Source organism: Tachypleus tridentatus, chromosome 8 (assembly GCF_004210375.1).
Source record: "Tachypleus tridentatus isolate NWPU-2018 chromosome 8, ASM421037v1, whole genome shotgun sequence".
NCBI classification, from domain to species: domain Eukaryota; kingdom Metazoa; phylum Arthropoda; class Merostomata; order Xiphosura; family Limulidae; genus Tachypleus; species Tachypleus tridentatus.
Window position 1 is genome coordinate 92,511,352 of NC_134832.1, and position 21,671 is coordinate 92,533,022.

General features: G+C 33.2%; 1 protein-coding gene across 3 annotated transcripts in view; it reads right to left on the bottom strand.

Annotated features, from left to right (window-relative positions):
* Positions 1-20,166, bottom strand: part of LOC143222942 (uncharacterized) — a 166,661-nt gene extending 146,495 nt beyond the window's left edge. For 2 of the 3 annotated variants that reach the window (XM_076450174.1, XM_076450173.1), the window contains exon 1: positions 19,810-20,166. The gene's annotated coding sequence lies outside the window, so the exon portion shown is untranslated. Of the gene's footprint in view, positions 1-7,935; positions 8,158-19,809 lie in introns of all 3 variants that reach the window. The other variant, XM_076450172.1, reaches the window with a different exon arrangement.
* Between the last annotated feature and the right edge of the window lie 1,505 nt (positions 20,167-21,671).

Below are 21,671 nucleotides of genomic sequence, written 5' to 3' on the forward strand. Positions count from 1 at the left end.
AACACATTAGTTAACTGGTCTTCTGTCGTTATCATTATAATAGTAAATCTTAATACATCACTAATCTGGTCTTCTGCCATTATCATAATAATAGTAAATTTTTATACAATAGTAAACTGGTTTTCTGTTATTATTATTATAATAGTAAATGTTAATACGTTAGTAATCTGGTACCCGTAAACTATCTTAAAAATAATTTCAACTGTACAAAACTTCTTCTCCTTGTATTAAACGTGCACTAGTTGTAGCAACTTTATGATTGGTAATCCATGTTAAGAAGAAACATTACTTTCACTGCATTAAACATTTTTGAAACTTAATACAGGCAGCCTATCCTTTTTATGGCGATGTAAAAAGTAACGATAAAGTTGTGTATATACCATAAGAAAACATTAATTGAGACAAATAAATAGCACATTTTAGTTCTGCATAACATAAAATCAGTTCACATTGATGATGGCTACTTTAAACAATTACATAATACTGTTCTGTGTACAAAACAAGTGTAGAAAGCCATTAACTCAGGAAACCCTCTTTTAAACAGAGATCTTGCTTGTTGTTGAAGAAATTTGACGCAAAGTTTAATCAATACCTGTTATTGTGAATTCGAGTTATATTACGAAAATTAACGGATGAACTCATGAAGCGGCAATGACATTAATCATATCCTTCTGCATTAGTGTAGAATACTATAAAAAATAGGTGGTATCGTCATTAGTGTAGAATACTATAAAAAATAGGTGGTATCATCATTAATGTAGAATACTATAAAAAATAGGTGGTATCATCATTAGTGTAGAATACTATAAAACATATGTGGTATTATCATTAGTGTAGAATACTATAAAAAATCGGTGGTATCATCATTAGTGTAGAATACTATAAAAATAGGTGGTGTCATCACTAGTGTAGAATACTATCAAAATAGGCGGTATCATCATTTATAATTCCATAGATGTAGTTATGACAATTTGACTGGTATTGCATGTAGTTATGACAATTTGACTGGTATTGCATGTAGTTATGACAATTTGACTGGTGTTGCATTGAAGTCTTCACAAGATAGTGGAACAAACTGAGAAAATCAATCACAGCTAAACGGCTAAACACATAAATTAAAATAAAGACAAATCCATATTTATGTATTTTCGGTCCATTGGATTCAAAAGTTGTTTTGAAAAATCGTCATTGTGTATTGAATTCAACTATCAGAGTTTCACTTTTATTTAATGAAAAATTTTGCAACACTTATTTAAATCTCCACTGCAAAGAGAGCTATTTGAAAAATTGGATATAAGATAGGAGGAGACAGTTATGTGGAAAAAAAGAGAAATGATAAAACAGTAGTCCCACACCTATTTAGCGTCTGAATAACTAGAGAAGTTAGGAAGCTAAATGTTTTACAGGATTTTCAGTGTTGTAATGAGATATGCCTGGAAGGATTTTTTATTTTTTTGTTTTTTTAATGTCGCGCAAAGCTACTAGAGGGCTATCTAGGCTAACCGTCTCTAATTTAGCAGTGTAAGATTAGAGGGAAGTTATTCATTGCCAACACTGGGGCCACTCTTTTACCAACGAATAGTGGGATTGACCCTAAAATTATAACGCTTCCACGGCTGAAAGGGCAAGAATCTTTGGTGTGACAGGGATTCGAACCCGCGACCCTCAGATTACGAGTTGCACGCCTTAACCCACCTGACCATGCCGGGCCGCGCCTGGAAGGAGAGTCTGCTTGTGCCAGTATTCAAAGATAATCGCAAAGTGTAATATTGCAGCAACTATCAAAGGATAAAGTTGTTATGTCATACAATGAAGCTTAGGGAGAGGGTTGTGCAGAGACAGAACACTTTGGGCTTGTGCCTGGCAGGCCAACAACGGTTACCATGTGTGCGTTGATAGGGATGATAGAGAAATATTGGAAAAGAGTAAATATTTGTGTAAGGTATTATTATACATTGGAAAATTATTACGCCATAATGTTAAAAGAGGTGATATGGTAATGTTTAAGAAAGAAGGAATATATCACAGCTGTACGTAAGTTGATAAAGTATATATGTAAATGAGTGGAAACATTTTTAAGGAGTATGGTAGGAGACTACAAGCTTTAAAGTGAAAGCTGAATCCAAAGATTAATTCTGAGTACCTTCCTTTATATAATGATGCTGGACACGATATCTTGGGGCATACAAAGACAAGCACCATGGTGTATGTTATTTACAGATGATGATATAACTTTGTGAACAAAATAACAGTAAAGTGTAAGGGTAAGAGGAGAAGTTTGAATACAAGTCTGACAAAACGTACATCCTAGTAACATTGAGTAGAAGGGTAGTAAGATAGAATAAAAATGGGCTTACCAATGATGAAAAGCTTGAAAGAATGGAGACATTTAAATATATTCGATCAACTGTGCAGGTGGACGTAGGAGTAAGTAAAGAGAAAAGGATAAATAAAGCATGGTTCAAGTGGTATGTGATAATTTGTTTGTTTTGTTTTTTTTTAATTTTGCGCAAAGCTACACGAGGGCTAACTGCGCCAGCCGTCCCTAATTTAGCAGTGTAAGACCAGAGGGAAGGCAGCTAGTCATCACCACCCACCGCCAATTCTTGGGCTACTCTTTTAACAACGAATAGTGCGATTGACCGTCACATAATAACGCCCCCACGGCTGAAAGGAGAACATGTTTGGTGCGACCGGGATTCGAACCCACGACCCACAGATTACGAGTCAAACGCCTTAACCCACCTGGCCATGCCGGGCCAGGTATGGAATAGAAACAATGCTAAAAGGGAAAATTTATAAAGGAGTGATAAGACTAAGTATGGTTTATGGGATTGAATGTTGGAGTTTAAAGGAAAAAAGGAGGAGCAGATGATGAAAGAGGTGGACACTGAGGTGGGTAACAGGGATGTCAAAGAGGAACTGCATCTATAACAGAACCGTTAGAAAGAGGGTGGGAGTAGTATCAGTTATAAAGAAAGTAAGAGAAACTCAATTATGTGTAAATAAGAGAGTAAGAGTATGCCAGTAAGAGAATGATAACTACGACAATGAAGAGTAAAAGAATAACAAAGAAAAGGTAGATGTATGAAGTGAGAGAGAACATGAGAAAATATAAGGTTCATGAATTTCTAGACACAGAATGGGAAAAAGTAGAGGTCATGGGCCAGACAAATAGACTCCTAGCAACTGGAACAACTGATGAGAAGATTTGCTCCACTGCACGACGACAGCAACAAAATGTGACTTACGTCATTATTTCTAAAAACTTAAATTACCTATCATGAATAGTTGAGAAGAAATTACACTTAAGATGACAAAATTTCTTGTAGTAACTTCATTATTCTGTTGTGTTTTTTAGCACTTGTTTAAATAATTTCACCCTTTGAATTTTTACCAAAAAAAAATTCATCAAGAAAATGTCTATAGTTTGTGAGAATGAATAATGGATTAGAGCTCTAAACTCACATTTACTGAGAGCTTATGTTTTGTTTTCTTTTCTAGTGCAAAGCTGTAAAATAAGTTAATTGCACTCTTCTACCATAAGGAATCAAACTCGGGATCTTAGCGCACCAGGAACCTTTTCTAAGAAGGAAGAGAGAAGATCGTGAAAGAGCGCAGATAATGCTACCAAACAGTCAGTACATTCCTGAAGTGTTGGGAGAGCACGCTACTCTAATACAAATGTATTTTGAAAAAACGTAAGACTAGAAAAACTGAGTCTATAACTACGTGATCTATTACTTCAACAACTTTAGCTGCCAAGTAACAACACTTAACATATACTTGAGAATAAGCTCCCATCTTTATTATCTTTGTTTTCAAGTCCTATCGTGAACCATTTTACCTGTCGTCCCTACACACTCGTACCTGAAGCCATCTTCTATCACTTTGATCACACCTTCAAACAAACTGAATTTCTATAGCTATTTTCTTTATTTTCGATTGAAATGTAACTTGGATATTTTTTATTTATTTTATTGAAGACTTTGATGTCCATCCTTCTAGAAATATATCCAATTCAACTAAAGCTTTAACTACACTACAAACGTACTTTAGATTTTTAATGACAAACATTTTAGAAAAACCCAAGAATATTGACATCACTCACTAGTTCATATTTTATATAACTATTTGAGGCATTTTTCGCGAAAATTATACAAAAAGTTCGGTTCAATTTAAATATTTTGACTTCAAGATTTATGAAAAAGTGAGGACTAACACGAAGTGACTACATCCTTTATCATTGCCAGATTCAAGCTACCTTCCTCAGTAATGGGACTGTGGTTGCTCAACCGCCTAACTCACCGGATATCGAATAAGAAGGCAATTCGAAAAAGTAATTATGGCGAAATTATTAGAATTCGAGTAACGTGAGAAAGTGGGTAATGTGCAGAATTATTATAAATGTGTTGTTCACCTAGTGTGTTGGAATGGGTTCAGCCACAGTCTTTCCCCATAGAAGAAAATGCAGAGAAATTATAATGTCATAGCCCACAAAATGCTTCAAACAAACACGCATGGTTTCCAGTCTACAATATAAAAGAAAATGGTTTGGAAAATAAAGATACAAGTTACTTGTAAAATCCAAACATGCATCTTCTTGGATGTATGTGGTCTAGTTTGTATGAAAACAGTTCACTACGTTTCCAAACCACACTTTGGACAAAAAAACTAAAAAGGTATATTGAAAAGGCGAGGGCATATGAGCATAGCTTGTAAAAACTAAGGTTGAAATAATTCCGTTTCTACCGTTCTAAAATTTCGGGTCTTTATGTTCTAATTGAAAGTAAATCTACATTTATTCTGAGAAATATTAAGAGAGAAAGCAATCTGCATTTTAGTAGCATGTATTTACGGTAACTAGTATGTAGTTTCTAATAAAGAGGTTCCTTTTAAATATAACTGTTAACCAGAAAACTCGTTGAATATAACTGTTAACCAGAATACTCAATGAATATAACTGTTAACCAGAATACTCAATGAATATAACTATTAAGCTCATTAGTTCACTAGTTTACTTAACATCTTTAGATTTCCTTCATCATACCAAAATCTATTTTTATAGCATTGCTCCAGGCGGAATATAAAATGCAGTGTTATGTTATGTGACAGGATTTTTATTATAATATAACAAAAGCCTTTCTGTATTAGCAAAGTAACCATCATAGTACATCAGAAGAAACATATCGACTTTTCTTTACACTAATAGTGCGGTATAGGGAATCATGAGTAGTAAATGTAGTAAAAAACATGCTATTTCAATTTTACCCATGAAAAGAATGAATACATTGAGCGTTTGTTTTTAATATACATATTTCTAAGACAGTAGTTCAGTGTTCGTGTGTTATCTAAGTAAGGTATATTATTTATCTTTGCACTAATTGTACTTGTTATATTTTTCAATACTTCGAATGTCATTATACGCTTTTATATTTCATATGTTTATTATTATACTTCATTTTTGGTTATTTTACATCTTTAGTCTAGTTTAACTTCTTAAGACAAATCTAAATCTTCTAAACTGGCCAAAACTCTTGAGATATCTTTTGGATTATGATTGGAATTATTCTTTAAAGTGAAAATACTCAACTGATGAGGCATTGAATTTTAATTCTTATATAAGAACAAACGTGAGGAACGTATATTTAATTAGCTATATTGGTTACCAACTTGATTTTAAGTTTCACTCTAAAGTACATAGCTTTCTTTTATCACAAAAAAAGAAAATTCAAAATTTAAATCAAACAGCCGATAGACTTCACTTATCCTCGTTTCTATCCTCAGCTATTAAGTCTATACATGTATTATTATATATTTAACATTAGTACAATAAGACGAATGAATCCTATACTGATTCTCTCATAGGATTATGACACTATTTCTTATCACAATAATCCTAAACTATAAACGAGACACAATGTTTTTCACCCTCTTTAGCTTCTTTTTTTCAGAACTTCTTTTGAAGGGGTTTAAAATAAACAAAATATTCAATACTTTATCAAAGTTACAACAGATCACAAAGATTAGAAGGTATACATGATGTCAGAAAAACACAACTTCAGTCTTGTACATGTATCATTTTGCACGTTCTCTCTACATCTTCGTGACCACTTCTAATTCATATGAAGTCATTTTAAACATTAATAAATTATTTAACCTCTGAAGCCTTACTTACTTCATAAAGTGAACGTGATTAACTTATCAAAAAATGAAAATAAGTTTCACACGTTTCAATGAAGCATTAAGGCATTTTAAGTGATGCTGGAAAATATGTATTACACAGCTTACATTTAAAAACTACTTACCACAGCCTTAGTTGTCTGATTTTAATAGTTTCACTAAGAGCAACTACCTTCAATTCCATGCAGGTAATGAAAATTAGTTTCAGATGTGCATTTATGATATTTAGGCTATCAAACCCAACCTCCTCAACAACCGCAGACCTGGAATGTAAAAACCAATGAGTATTTTCAGATTTAACTCCCATTATAAGTTTTCTTCTTTTAAACCGTTACCCTTAGAATGTTACATCTTCCTTGTTTTCTGCTCATCTTTGACTTCCTGTCTATTCTGCTTTAGTGACTAGATATTTGATATTTTCTGATCGTTAATGCAATTACAAAGTTGGACATTTTATTTTCAAACTTATATTTCGTTCCGTTCAGGGCAGTCTTGCTCTTTGTTGAACATAGTTCAGCCTTAGTCTTCTGTCCTGTAGTAACAGTTACACAATGTGCTTCATATGTACAACACTGTTCAGCATGAAAAATCAATTACTGTACGGTAAAACTGACTAAACGACAGGATTATGTAACTGCGTTCTTTCTGTTGTTTATACTTCTTTAAACTTTTGCCTTTGTGTTTTTGATCAAATAAGAGTTTTCATGTCACAGCCAATAAGACGATGATAGTTCCACTAGTTATGCACTTGTCAATTAAAAGCAAAAATCTACACTTACTGTGTAGATACGTATTTATATATATAATCTCTGAGCAAGAACATCACACAGTTGATGCTCATATTTCTAATTACATTTTAATTTCATGTGAGACATGTGAACAGTTAACTCTAATACACGGTGAATTTCACCTGTTTAGATACTTCGCTTATTGTAATAGAGTCTGTACTTCCTCTACAAGTTAGTTTCCAAGTTGTTGTTTGTCTGTCTTTTTTGGGCGTCGATATTGATTTCAGATTATGTTTTTTGCCTGATATATTCCAATTTACTGATGTTTTGTCTTTGCTCTAATTGAATGTCACTTCCAAAAGAGTAAGTAGACACATGCACGAAAGGCCTCAGGGAGCATAAGCTTCTCTGTTTAAAACAGAGAACCACATCAACATTGGCACGAGACTTCAATCAATTGGATGAGCAAAGATGGGGGAGGGATGCTCTTTACAGAGAAACGGTATTATGGTAAATGTATAAACATCTAAAGTGGTAAAATGATATCTAGAAATAAAAAGAGGCGCTGAAACCATCATAATCATGACTTGGCCAACGTAAAGTACTGATATGAATACTATCAAAGCTATAATGGTTTGTGTGGAAAAATAAAAGCTCAATGAATACTAAACAACTTGGTTGAATTGTAGGAAGTAATACAGGACATTTGGTACACCAGTTTATCATCATGAATTGATAACTTATGATAGTTATAAAGTGTACTGTTCTGTTTAAATCAAATATAAAACACTATTGCACTGTAAAACGTATTCGTTTATTGTACGTTTATGTGTATCACGTTAACGTTCTTATAACTATGTACAAGAGTGATTATATAAACACGCAAAAAACTTCATAGTTATATTTATTTTCAAATTTATTTGTGTTAAGTAATAATATATTTCTGCCTTCACATATAAAACATAAATAAGGAACAATGTCTGTATTTATTGTATTGAAAAAAAAGGTTTAAGAAATTACTTACATGGCTCTACACAGATGTAGGAGGTAAACCACACGTATGGGAAGCCAAGGTTTATTTGACCTGAAGCGAGTGCATGTGCATCATGAGTTTGTTTCTTTGTTTAGAAGTAACCACAAAATTCCACAATGGGCTATCTGTGCCCTGTCCACCACGGCTATCGAAACCCAGTTTCTGGGCAGTGTGAGTTCGCAGATATACCGCTGTGCCACTGAGGGACGTACTCTATAATTAGGGATTATAATGACTCGTTACATATATGAGCGCACGCTTTGAATGCCTGCGGCATTCTTATGTATACACGTGCTTCACAGATAACACTCAAGTCACATTTTTCTTTTGTCTGGCAAAAATATGAATTAAAATTGAAAATACATCAAACAATGAAAAGAGTCACGACGGGAAATTAGGCTTAACCTTGATTCTTATTTATACACACAGTTTTACAGACATAATTACAACCGTAAAAAAAAAACAGTCGCTGTAGTTGCATTAAATGGTGAAAAGAGGGCTGAACATTATATAAAATGTGAGAATGTTAATCACGAGTGCCATTCGTTGTAAACACCAATTGAATACTTAATCGTACACTTTAAGTAATCAATGCAGTAATTGCATCAAAATTTATACCAAAATCAAAACATCAAATGACCAGCACGTTTCAATGTTTACATTTCAAATAAATATCTTGAATAGATGAATAACATTAATAAAATCACAGATTATCGTTATATTTGGACTTTACGATCACACTTATCAAGGCAAAATATACACAGTATTATATTTTTAGACATTAGAAGTTTATATATATTATAACCATAATTTTAAGCCATAAACAAAACACATTGAAATTTAACAAATTACGCTGCACATTTGAAAAAAGATCCTAGGATACAAGTACAACGTGGGATTATAAAATATATTCTAGATTTTAGAAGTAACTGGTAGACAGTGTATTCCCACCACAATGTGGGTCCTACTTCCACAGTCACCTCCTTTCTCGTGATTTTGTTTACTTATTTGGCTTCATTTCGATGTAGTTATTTAATTTCACTATATATATATTGCATGATACCAGATATTGCCGACAGGTGGGTAAGAACGTGTAAACTATCAGGCGAATATAGGTCCCTAATACTTGCAGGTGCAGTTGTCTTTATAATGTGGCTTCTCTTTCATCACATTTTACAATAAAAGTGTATACACACTTTCATTAAATATTGATTTTCAGTAACCATTTATTTCTTAGATCTAGCAACAAAGTTATAATGAACAATCAAGATAAAAACAGACGACGTTTACTACAAAATCTAGAGATTTTTCACTTGCGAAATTAAGACCGTTTCTTACTCTAAGATTAAATCGTTGACATTTATCAGAAAACGTTTACATCAAGTATATTTACCAGAAATATTAATGTTGAATTGTGGGCGTATCTTTAGTCGAAAATGCTTTTGTTTGGACTTGATCTCGTAACCTTCGCCACCGAAGGGCATGTTTTTATTTCACTGTATATGCGAGCTCGTGTGTGTGTTTGTCAGCAAGATTTCTCAAAAAAAGACTTAATGGATTTCGACGAAAACTGGTATATATTTGGACTATGATCAAACTAAGAAGCTCTTTGTATTTGGAGAGTCAAGATTAAAGTTAAAGGTCAGAGCAATGTCACTAAATCCATATGACACTCTATAACTGCTCTATAACTCAGTCAAAAATTATTCGGATTTTGATGAAATCTGGAGAACATGTGTAGAATATTATTCCTTTGTGTTCTGCAAAAATTGGTTCATGTTCGTCGATAATGACGGATACATGGATGCGTTTCCGTATTTTTTGTGTGTCAGATATGATACACGCAAAATGGCGGAGATATTCACTCTACTGAGTGGCTCTCAAGTTCTAACAGTATTTGTTTACCAGTAGATCAGCCGTGCGTGTTTGAGTGAATTAGTTTTCTGAATATTATCATTCAGCCTTCTTACAGATCATTTTCACAGGTTTGTCTGTCCGTGCATTCAGAAATTATTATTATGGTGTTTCTGATGTTTTCGGTTTTCGGTAATCCAGCTTACTACTGACCCACTAGCGAGAAGAAGATATAGTTATGCACAAACCAACAATAAATGATAAAAATTACAACAGTTATCTGGAAAATAACTTTTATCCTGATCTCTTGTTTTGAATAAAATCGAACCAAAGGTCTTCAACACAACAGTCTATTAAAAAAAAAAAGGGTTTTTCTTATTACACAATAACTCAATCTTCTGATGATCTCATTTTGCACTGTGCTCTACCGTTAGGGAATACATATTGCGTTACACTTAGTAATTTTATTTTTGTATACACGTTTTAGTACCCACTATGAAGATTCCTATTTGTTTCCGTGCAAATGTACACAATGTGATCTGACTACTACAGACAATCAAGCTCCGAATTTTAGCGTTTTAAGTTTTTAACTTACCGCTATCCCATTGGAAAACGTGTATAAAGAACTATTCAGAAACATGAGATAAACCTAATCACCCTATGTGAAATATTTGATGGCCATCCAGCAGTAAATTTCTTTGTTTGTGTTTTCCTTACAGCAAAGCTATATCGGGCTAATTGCTGAGTCCACCGTGGGGAATCCAACCCCTGACTTTAGCGTTGTAAATCCGTAATAGAATTCATTCCAAAACTGGTGGAATTTTACATTTCTAAGTGACCTATCAAATTATGGAACTACAAGAGATTTGAGGTATAAACAGTTTACAAAGATGTACTTAAAAAGTCTATGGAGATAATATTTGGCACTTATAGAATTAAAATGTGAATTAAAGAAAAAATATTTATATACTTGAATTTAAGTAGTAAAGTTTATACTTTCGAAGACGAGCAAACGTTTCATGACTGATAACTGAATAGGTATCATAAAAATATATAAGTAGTTGATAAGTGAAATTATGATCAACGAAACTAGTTTCAGATAAAGCTGTACAAAAAAAGGTATCGCTTGCTTATTAGATGTGTTTATTGTAAGACTGTCTAGAACATACACCTTTGTACGACACCAGTCCTTTCAGATCAGGACTTTTTCTATACTTTGTTGTTGCTGTTTTGTTTTGCTAATGCAAGATCAGAGAGAATACTAGAGGCTTTTAAGTCAAATCAAGGAAAGTTAAACTGCATGAAAGATTTATTCAGTCTTTCCGCTAATATTAACAAAAAAAAAAGTATTTGTTGTATCCGGCGCCACTAAATAAGTTTTAAAAGCTCAGCGGGTGAATTGTTCCCAACCCTAAACTCAACATTTCTGCCTGCCAGGAAATGCATTAAGTAACCCTGAGAGATCTTAACGGTTCATACTTCGAACACAAACTATATTCCTCAGTTCTTACAGAAGACCCACAGACTTCCGTTTGTATTTTAAATTCTCCGTTTCAATTAATGAATGAAGTTACCAAATGTTACAGGTTTTAAACAAAGCCTAAAAGGTCAGAGAAATTATTTATTAATAAGTAAATATTTCAGCACTGACAGTCCTTCGGTATTTTAATGCCAATTTATTGTTGTACAGATAATTTTATCCACAAGTCATTCACTTACATGGTTAATCCACGAAGCAAAATGATCTGTCATTCCAACATAGGAAAAACAACACATGACACAAATATTTTTATATATGTTTTAAATCATCTTCAATTAGAAATGTTCGTTCTCGACTCAAATTCAAGATACGAGCTAGGTTCTTACCACTGCTAAGCAATACATTACAAAATAACCAATAAAAACATTAATCATACAACTTTATGACTGTTTTCAACAACTTACCAAACTAAGTTTGTTTGTTTGTTTGGAAATTTCGCACAAAGCTACTCGAGGGCTATCTGTGCTAGCCGTCCCTAATTTAGCAGTGTAAGACTAGAGGGAAGGCAGCTAGTCATCACCACCCACCGCCAACTCTTGGGCTACTCTTTACCAACGAATAGTGGGATTGACCGTCACATTATACACCCCCACGGCTGGGAGGGCGAGCATGTTTAGCGCGACGCGGGCGCGAACCCGCGACCCTCGGATTACGAGTCGCACGCCTTACGCGCTAGGCCATGCCGGGCCGCCAAACTAAGTAAAACCATGCAACTTACAAAATTCAAAAATCAGGCGTTTGTTAATCTCACCTCACAAAAGACGACTTTCCTGAGCTGTGACTGCAGTTATAAACTAGGTAAGTTCAGATGTGGTGCTACAGTGCTTAAACTTTAGCTACACGTGTCATCCTTTCATTTTTAAAGCATTAATAGACTAGGACGAATTTCGACATGAGTGTGTTTTACTAACACAACACTCTTAAGGTCACCATGTCCAGTATGTTCAAGATTAACGCCATTTTGAACATGTGAATGTGAATGCTTAAACATTTTTTTCTACATTTTAAAACGTTCAACTTTTACGCAAAATATATTTAAAATGTTCACTCAAACCTTAATTCTAGCGATCGACAAAAAACGTGTCCCCTGCATCCATCTGGTTGTGAAAAACTTTTATGAGGCATTTAAGTTTTTCACAATAAATAATTCTTCATATTATAGTCCGCTATGCTTAATGTAAAATAAAGAAAAATGTTCCAACTTACATGAAAAATGATTGAAAAATCATGTCTTCGCAAGTTAATTGTATTATATTCAAATAAAGTATACCTGATCAAAATTATTTACTGACACTCAGTCAATTAAAATATCAAAATAAAGCACTGGTGTTATTGTTTTCACGAATATATTAATTGATTTTTTATAATTAAGTTACTTTGTAAATGTACCATTCTACAAAGAAGCAGTATGAACATATGGAAGCAATACTTAACCAATGATATATATATTTATAATTAAAACTGAGATAATATCCCATAATATTGTACTGAACAAAGCTACATAGAATAATCAAGACACACATTAGTGTGTGGTGTAGCCAAAAGAACCTGCAGGTTATACTGTGTTTTTAAAAGAAATGATAATTTATCAATCTTCCACCTTCTTTAGCTCTGACTGTGGAAATCCAAAGTAACATTATAGTAGGAGTTAATATACCCTACCGAACTCTTAGTTCATTTCCAAATTTCAAGACAATTTGCGAGATATAAAATCTTCAGTATTTACTCAGTTTTTTTCCTTTTATTTTTACCTAAGACCGAAAGTACGGAAACATTATTTGATAGAAAGTTATACTTAACTTTTATGGATTTTTTTTTCAAATTTGGTGCTTTAAGTTTAAAACTCGGTCTAAATATAAACCACACGTGCAAAATTATTTAACTCTAATAGCTTACTTTTTTATCAAAATGTTTGAGTACGCATACGTAAAAACTCACGTGAGTTATTGATTGAACTATTAGTTAGGTTTATGTAACTAGTAGCTACACTTTTGACATTGATAAGAATGTTACAGAAAATATTTATTCATTGCTGTAAAACTCTTATCAACGCTACAGCCTAACCGATTAGCCTAACCATAGAATTATATGTAAGGGTTCATGTGGACCACATTGGCTTTTGAAAGCTATTTCGTAAACTAGATATGTACCAAGTTGCTTGTGGATCTATGATTTTGTTGGTTACAGGGTCAGAAAAAAAATATACAGTGAATATTTCAGTTAACCGCACTATTCATTGCTGGTGTAGCTTTTATATTTTACTTGTTGCTTTTTTTAGTTCTTTACAGTGGGTCTTCTAAAAAGTAAAAACATAATTATTCAATATGTTGCAATATGTGATCCCAGAGGTAGTGAACAGTATATATATATGCAAATTGGTAATTTGAGGGTTAAGATATTTTCCTTATGTTAGCAGCGTATCCTGGAGATTATCTAAGTTTGTGAATTGTGTTTTTAGTCATAGAAAATCAACGTTGTAGAAAGATATTGAGTAATGTACTCTATCGTTGAGCAATTTTTTCTGGGCTATCTGGTAAAAACAATGCCAAAAAGTATCCATAACAGTAACTATATCATATTAATTTATTTCATCTGTGACATTTTCTATAGGCTACAGTGATTTGACATAAGGCTTATGCTTAAGTTCACAAACTATGTTTGAACGTTTGAGACTAATGCCATGCCTAGCTCGTAAGTACAAAATATCCTAGCTAATCGATCAAGTAACTGAACAGATGTGAAACATTTTACTTCTAACATTGAAACGAATCACTCGCTGATTGATTCACTGATTCGATTTCCGTTATTTATAAGGTATCCTTGTTTATATATATTACACCTAGCTTCTCGATTCTTAACGTTCCTGAACTTCAGATATTGCATTGTCATCGTCATGGTTAGTAATTCCCTCAAGCAAACAGTTATACCGTTAAAAGATATCTCACAACATTCCTCCCCTTTCTGGGTTGTGAAGTCCATTGAATAGTTCTAATACACAAATAAAACACTAAATCTTCTATTCTCTTATTTTTCCTTATTATTGCTTACTGAAGAAATTCTCTTTAGGTAGGAAATCGAGTTAATCCTCTGCGGAATACTCCTGAAGTGGTTTCTACAAAAACTGGGCTCTTCTGCTGGTTGATTTTTAGTTGGAAAGTTATTTTTTGAAATTACCCAGTTTGTTCTTCTCTCACTGATATGCAGCCAAAGAATATTACGTTTGATGACTTTTGGTTTGGAGTGTTTGTCCTTTTAAATTTTGTAACCCACAACTTTTTTCAGTACAAGATATGGGCCTTTCAAACATCTTCTTAACTTTGGAGTTAATCCCTTCTTTTCATGGGAATTGTACAACTATCCCATTTCACCTCAATATAATCCAGTTCTACTATTATTAATATCACATACATTTTTCATCTTATCATTTGATGATTAAAATCTTTCCTAGGTAAAGTGATGTATGACCTTGATGATGTTCCTTAGTCCCTGTGAATATTCTATGAAAGACTGCTGCGTGAATATCAACAGGATATAAATACAGAAGGTTCAATGGCACTTGAAATTTTTTATCAGACATCAGTAATGATAGTGTGGGTTGCATGTAGCCTGATCTATGTTTAGTTAGTAACTCATAAGTAGTAATGGGAAATCTTGATCCCATGTTTTCTGATGTTCATCCACGTAAATGGCTAATTGAGTTAACGGTGTAAAGTTGTATCTCTCCCCAGTGCCATCAGAAGATATGTTAGGGGCTGTTTTATTGGTTATTTATATTCCAAAAATCTGACACATTTCCACAAACAAAGCTGATTCAAAATTCTTTCCCTGAATCGATTGGAATTGCATAGACATTCAAAAGTTTGAAAATATTCATTGATTAATGAATTCTCTTGCTATAATTTCTTTATCCTGTTTAGAAATAGCACACGTTTCTGGTCAGTTGATGTATTCATTCACACTATGACTCTGTAACATAGATCAAAAGCGCCAGAAACTCTCTTAACTAGTGCTCCAACACAATACTACTGTAGTTGGTCATGCTGTTTCTTTCATGGACCTTATAGCTCATGGTATACTTAACATTATATATCAGTTTTCTAGATATTTCTGATACATAAACTGACAGAAGCATTCTCTAACTGTCTTCAATGTCTTTTTAACACATGAGTATCCAGCTGTTGAAAGATTGTAGAAATGATAGAGAGTTTTGGAATGTAGACTGTACACTGGTATCTCCCTATTTTTGACATAACAAACCCTATTTTAGGTATAATGAAATTCCATTGTGTTCAGTACATCTTTGGACTGCATGAAGGGACTATTTTTCCCTTCTGTTTTTAAACCACTAAGTAATTTGTTTCAAATTCATATCTGCCTGAGCATCTTTCAGTTAAAAGTTAGCCCACATCAGTTTTTCACCATTGGTTCTAAGCGTAACATCTTAGATTGTACTCAGTTTTACTTGAGGATTATTATTTTTCTTTACTGTGTTTCCCTCTTTACAGAGGCCCCCCCGCTAGTACAGCGGTATGTCTCCGGATTTACAACGCTAAAATCAGGGGTTCGATTCCCCTCTGTGGGCTGAGCAGATAGCCCTTTGTGGCTTTGCTATAAGAAAAACACACACCCTCTTTACAGAGCATTTCCATTTCTCATTGGTATGTGATCTTTGGTACAATACATCAATAGTATCAAATGTCCACCCATGAATATGAAGAATATTAAAGTTATACCCTAAAGTTCCTATAGCGATCTTGTTATCTGAATTGTGAAAGAATGAATTTACAAAATGATGATAGAAAAGGTAGTCCAAAAATCCGTTTACCTCATTCAAGATCCTTAATTTAAGCAAATTCTAAAACACTTCCACATGAGATAGATCTGCAGACAACACTCCTTCTTTACTGCCTATGTATCCCAGGAAGTTCACTTGTTGACACTTCTTGGAAATAAGCATTAGATTATATTTATTCAGCATACTCAAAACTTTTATTATACCAACATAAGCATTACCAAAAGCCTCACAATTTGCAATTATGTTATCCAAATAGAAAAGTATAATTTCCATCAGTCATCAAAATATACGAGATGCTTTATATAGTACAAATAAAAAACAAATTATTACAATCAATTTTCTGCAGTAGAAATTCTATTATCTCTACTTACTTCATAAACTTGGATTTGCCAACTTTCAATCTTATGATACAATGCCACAGACCATTTTGATCCAGATAGAACATTTAAAATAATTAAATCCTTTGTAATAGGTATGCACCCTCCTTTACGACTTTGTTCACCTTCTAGTAGAACCTTGTTAATCTATCCTCTTAGTTCTATTAATCCTTGTTCCTTAATGACTTCTACCTCTTTGAATGCCTCAGCTTGCTTTTCAAGTGGTAGTCATTTGGCTAAGATGTATTTGGGCTACATCTCCAGTATTAATTTTATTAAATATTTTATTAGTTTTGTTTAAGTAATAAGGTACACTAAAGAAAGTACTTTGATATTCCATGAGCAAATCATGTGACCTATGGCATTTATCACCTTTAATACCACCACAGCTATACTTATACAGTTTTTGCAAATGAAGTAGTAAGCTGTTTTATGTTAAGATTTGGCATTAGATATACTACATCTGATCGCAAAGATGACCGCTTCTGATATTCTTTGATATAGAAATTCTACTTGTAAATTTTCACATTTTACAATGTTCTAGTGATACCAGATTCGAATTTTATAGTTCATTGCCCAAGTGATGATTTTTCTTTAGAACTTTCCGTGAAAGTTCTTACAACCATTTCAACTTCTCAGGATACACTGGAGTTTTTTATTTTTCTACAGCCAAATCACTAGATGTAAATTTATTCCTAAAAAGTCATGTTATAGATATTTTACTTCTTTAAAGTACAATGAGTAGTCTTCTTGCTATTACTGAAAGTTCATCATAATGTGTAATAATTACCATATAGTGACAGGAATTTTATGCCATAGACTATGAAGCTATCTGGAGCTATCCTAGCCTTGCATCCATTTGTTCTCATAAAATCAGTTCCCAGTGTGCACTCTTATTACCAATTACCCAGGCATTATGAGATGTAGAAAAGTTTCCAACAATAAGAGTAACTTTCATCTTTCCTACAGCTCGAACTTTATGCCCACTTGGATGAAATATTAGAAAAAATTATGTTCTTTGAAAATCACAAATATTTCTGCATACTAAAACGTTTGTTTATTTTGTTCAAAATGTTAACCTAAGTTCTTGATGATGAGGTGTAATCCTAGTGAAACGTTGTGAACAAAATAAACAAACGTTTTACTACGTATAACCGATAAAGAACTTGTGTGAATTTACGTCCACTTGCTTTATGCACCAAGTCATCTTCTTTCATCGCTGCTGAAGGCAAGATCATATCTTTCATTACTAAATCAAGCTGCAATGCTTTCAATCAATAAACCTACTGACTCGAAGACTTGTTTCTTTAAATATATAACTTCTTATCTCCTTTGGAGCAGATGGATATTCTTTGCTAAGCTCTGCCCCATATGTCCAGTAAATTCCCGTTTTCTGATGTCTAGTTAGTTCTATTGTCTTGTGTTTTATTTTCTATTTTCACTGCGAATAGTTTCTTAATACCTTTAGTTCTTCTATACTATCATCAGGTGGAGTTGTATTTCAAAACCATTTGATCTGATGATCACAAAAACTTCTAGATCATGCCTTTAGTTGTTTATCTGCAACTTTATATCATCAACTGAAAAGTTATTATATATATATATATATATATATATACCTTTACTCCCAACCAGTTATCTACCTTCTTTAGTTACAGCACTTATAAATTGGTCACGTGCCAACGATTCCTTCATTTCAAGTGGAGCATCCATAAAATATAATAGGGCAAGCCTTCCCAAGTCTTCCAGAAGTTTAACTAAGATGTTTTTTCTTTGTATCATGCTCTGGAACTTTGCTCGGAATACTTCCTTCTGTTGTGTCACTACAATCTTGCGAGATAATGTAACTTTTATAGCAGTTGATAATTATCATGACTCTCATCTGATTGATTATTTAATGCCGTTAAAATTGTTTCTTTTACATTAATCTATTACAATATTAATAGTTTTTGCTCACTCTCAAAATGATTTCAACCTAAGCCTGATGCGTCTCCCATGGTACCTTGCTATCATAGCCCATTAGTTTCTCTAAAGAGCGTTGTTGCTGAATTGGTCAGCTTACGTCCGAAACTGGATTTGGTAGTGACATGACTGAATTAATCCAGAAAAGTCCTGCCATAACAGATGGCACGGCATTAGTAATAATGTGTGTAGACCAAATAAGATGTATTCCATATTTTGTGGTAAATGCTGTTTTAGGTTGGGTTTCTATATTCATTTTCCATCTTATTCTTGCTTAATTTTCAACCTTTTTAAATGTTTCATCATTTCTATTAAAGTTTCGATCTTGTATCTTCACCATGTTATCAGACTGAAGTTTACTCAGAGTTATACTTTGAATCAATCAATGTGATTTCATTTATGACATCAATGTTATAAAATTCTACTATTTGACGGATTTTTACGTGTGTGTAAAAGTAATACCATGTCCAGTAAGAGCAATAACAAATTAATTTATTCCTTCAATAATGTTTACTACAGGCTAGTTGTCTTTGAAACAAATTTTAGGTTTAGGTGTAAATTGACAAACAATTCTTGAGAATAAATTATAAAACTTATAATATGCTCAATGCACACATACAAATATTATAGGATTCTCTTGCTAGTCGATCGAGCACCTGATTGAACAGATAATTCATTTCAACCGAATCACTCACTTGCTCTCCTGAATACTCAGTAACTTCTCATTGATTCACTGCTTCAGTGGCTTTCCTGTTTATTATGTACTTTTGTTTATGCACATTACCCTAAGTTCTTCGATTCTTAGTAGTCATGAACTTTCTATCTATTGCATCATCATCACAGTATGCAACTTCTTCTGGCAAACAATTAGATTATATAACATTGAAAATATAGCTTACAACAATATCATAACTTTTCAGCTACGTCATCCTCCAAGCTAGTTTTCTACAGAGTAGCCTGTAAGTCACTACCCATCCATATCTTATTATGTTATATTCAATTACGCATGTATTATACACTTGTTTTTTTTTTCAGAGAAATATGGCCGATGTAAGCCCATATTGAGGAAAATGTCTCACAGAACATGGCGTCGCATAATATTATGCAGCGAGAATGAGGGACAGCACACAGATACACTGGATACATAAGATATATGGATGGGTAAGGACTTACGGGCAATCCTGTACATATAGAACGATCTTATACAAATTATTGGGATACACAATAATTTTCAGGGGTTTAGTTGTAAAAACTGAAAAACGCATACAATAACAAGCAAGTTTCTGCTACAAGAATTAATATTAAATTAGTTGCACAAACTGCAGAGAAAATCTTACCTACTATTTCGTATATCCTTCCAGTTTTAAAGTGTGTATCTTACCAGTGACAGTGCGAATAACTACTTAAGTTGTTTCTGTTTTGATACACACTAGCAACGGGTCACAGCCTTTACGTGCAGTATCTGGATGTGGACTGTAGTGCAAACACTTTTATTCATACGATATATTTGTATCTGAGTACGGATAAATAATCTTGCCAACACTTATACTCGTTCTACTGGAATAACAATAGTTTCATTATTTTTATTTAACTAAGTATCTTTTCCTATCTCTGTATGGTTACCACACAGTATTTCAGAACACAGCCGGACTACACAAAATCCACGTCGCGTAACTTAACGCTTCTCTGAAATGTGTAGCGCAACAAATAAACCACTACAAGACCAAGTGATGTTAATAGGATCACGTGCAGTAACGTCACTTTTCTGCCTCAGATTGTTGGATTAGTCTATTTGTTCACGTTAGGGGCGTATACTAGAGTATGAAAATAGTTCTTTTAATAATCACATGTGTAGTGTTTAACGAACTGACAATTAAAAATTAAAATGGTCTGCACATTTAAACTGTATAGAAGTTGTTTTGGTTTCAATAACGGATTTTCCATAAGTCAACTACACAGATTTCAAAACGAATATTCTTTTTTCCTACCATGTAAGGTAACTTGTTATTTTGAATTTCGCGCGAAGCTACTCAAGGGCTATCTGCGCTAGCCGTCCCAAATTTAGCAGTATAAGACTAGAGGGCAGGCAGTTAGTCATCACCACCCACCGCTAACTTTTGAGCTACTCTTTTACCAACGAATAGTGGGATTGACCGTAACATTATAACGCCCCCACGGCTGAAAGCACGAGCATGTTTGGTGCAACCAGGATTCAAACCCGCGACCGTCGGATTACAAGTTAAACGCCTTAACCCACCTGGACATGCCGGGCAACAAGTAAGAATTTTTTTCTTTTACAAATCTTTTACAAACTCTCACTTAGACCAAATTATTAATTAATTTACCGTAATGAACATTTAGTTTGCTATTAAGTTTGGTAACTAAAATACAAACAAACTGAAAAATAGAAAGGCATTGATGTTAAACGTATATTGTAACGAATTTACTGTTGTAAATTTATTTTAATATCTACGTTTGTTTCAGCTCAATATATGTAACTTATATTCTTAAATGTGTATTACGCAAGTTCTGCCTGCTCTGCAAATTTGTTGAAAATTCTCGAGTATAAGAATCAATGATATATATTTTATATTGTTAGTAAATTACACTTAGTGTACTATAAGTCCCGGAAGCAATAATTGTGATTAACACTTATTAACTAGAACACTGCAGAATTTGACTAGGAACGTTTATAGAATTCGAGCATTGCAGACCTTTTAACTTCAGTGAATTAATTTCGAACGTTAGTGTTTCTACGTAAGCATTAAATGTCTTCTCGGTAAAAAGTTAACTTGTACGCGACGTGAGGTCAGCCAAGAACTGACAGCTAAGTAGCTTAAACGAAGCGTAACAATGTCAACTCAGAATTCATTCGGTCGTCGTGGAACTAGATCGTCGATAAAATATTCAGATACTGTCAAGATAGAAAACTAAATATAGTTTTTCAGTTTGTAAAATGTTTTTAAATAAATGATTTTTGTAATAGCTCTTTGTAATAATGTTTATTTTTTAGTATATAAAAATATATTTGTATTAAGAAAGAAAATTGTGTGTATCATTCTATTTAGCCAATATCATAAATTTAATACATATCAATATTTAATTAACTTCTAAATTAAAATTTTCGGATATTTAAAATCATAAGACGTAACATACGTAGTATAATAAATCGGAGACTCGTCTGGGAAAAGTTATAATA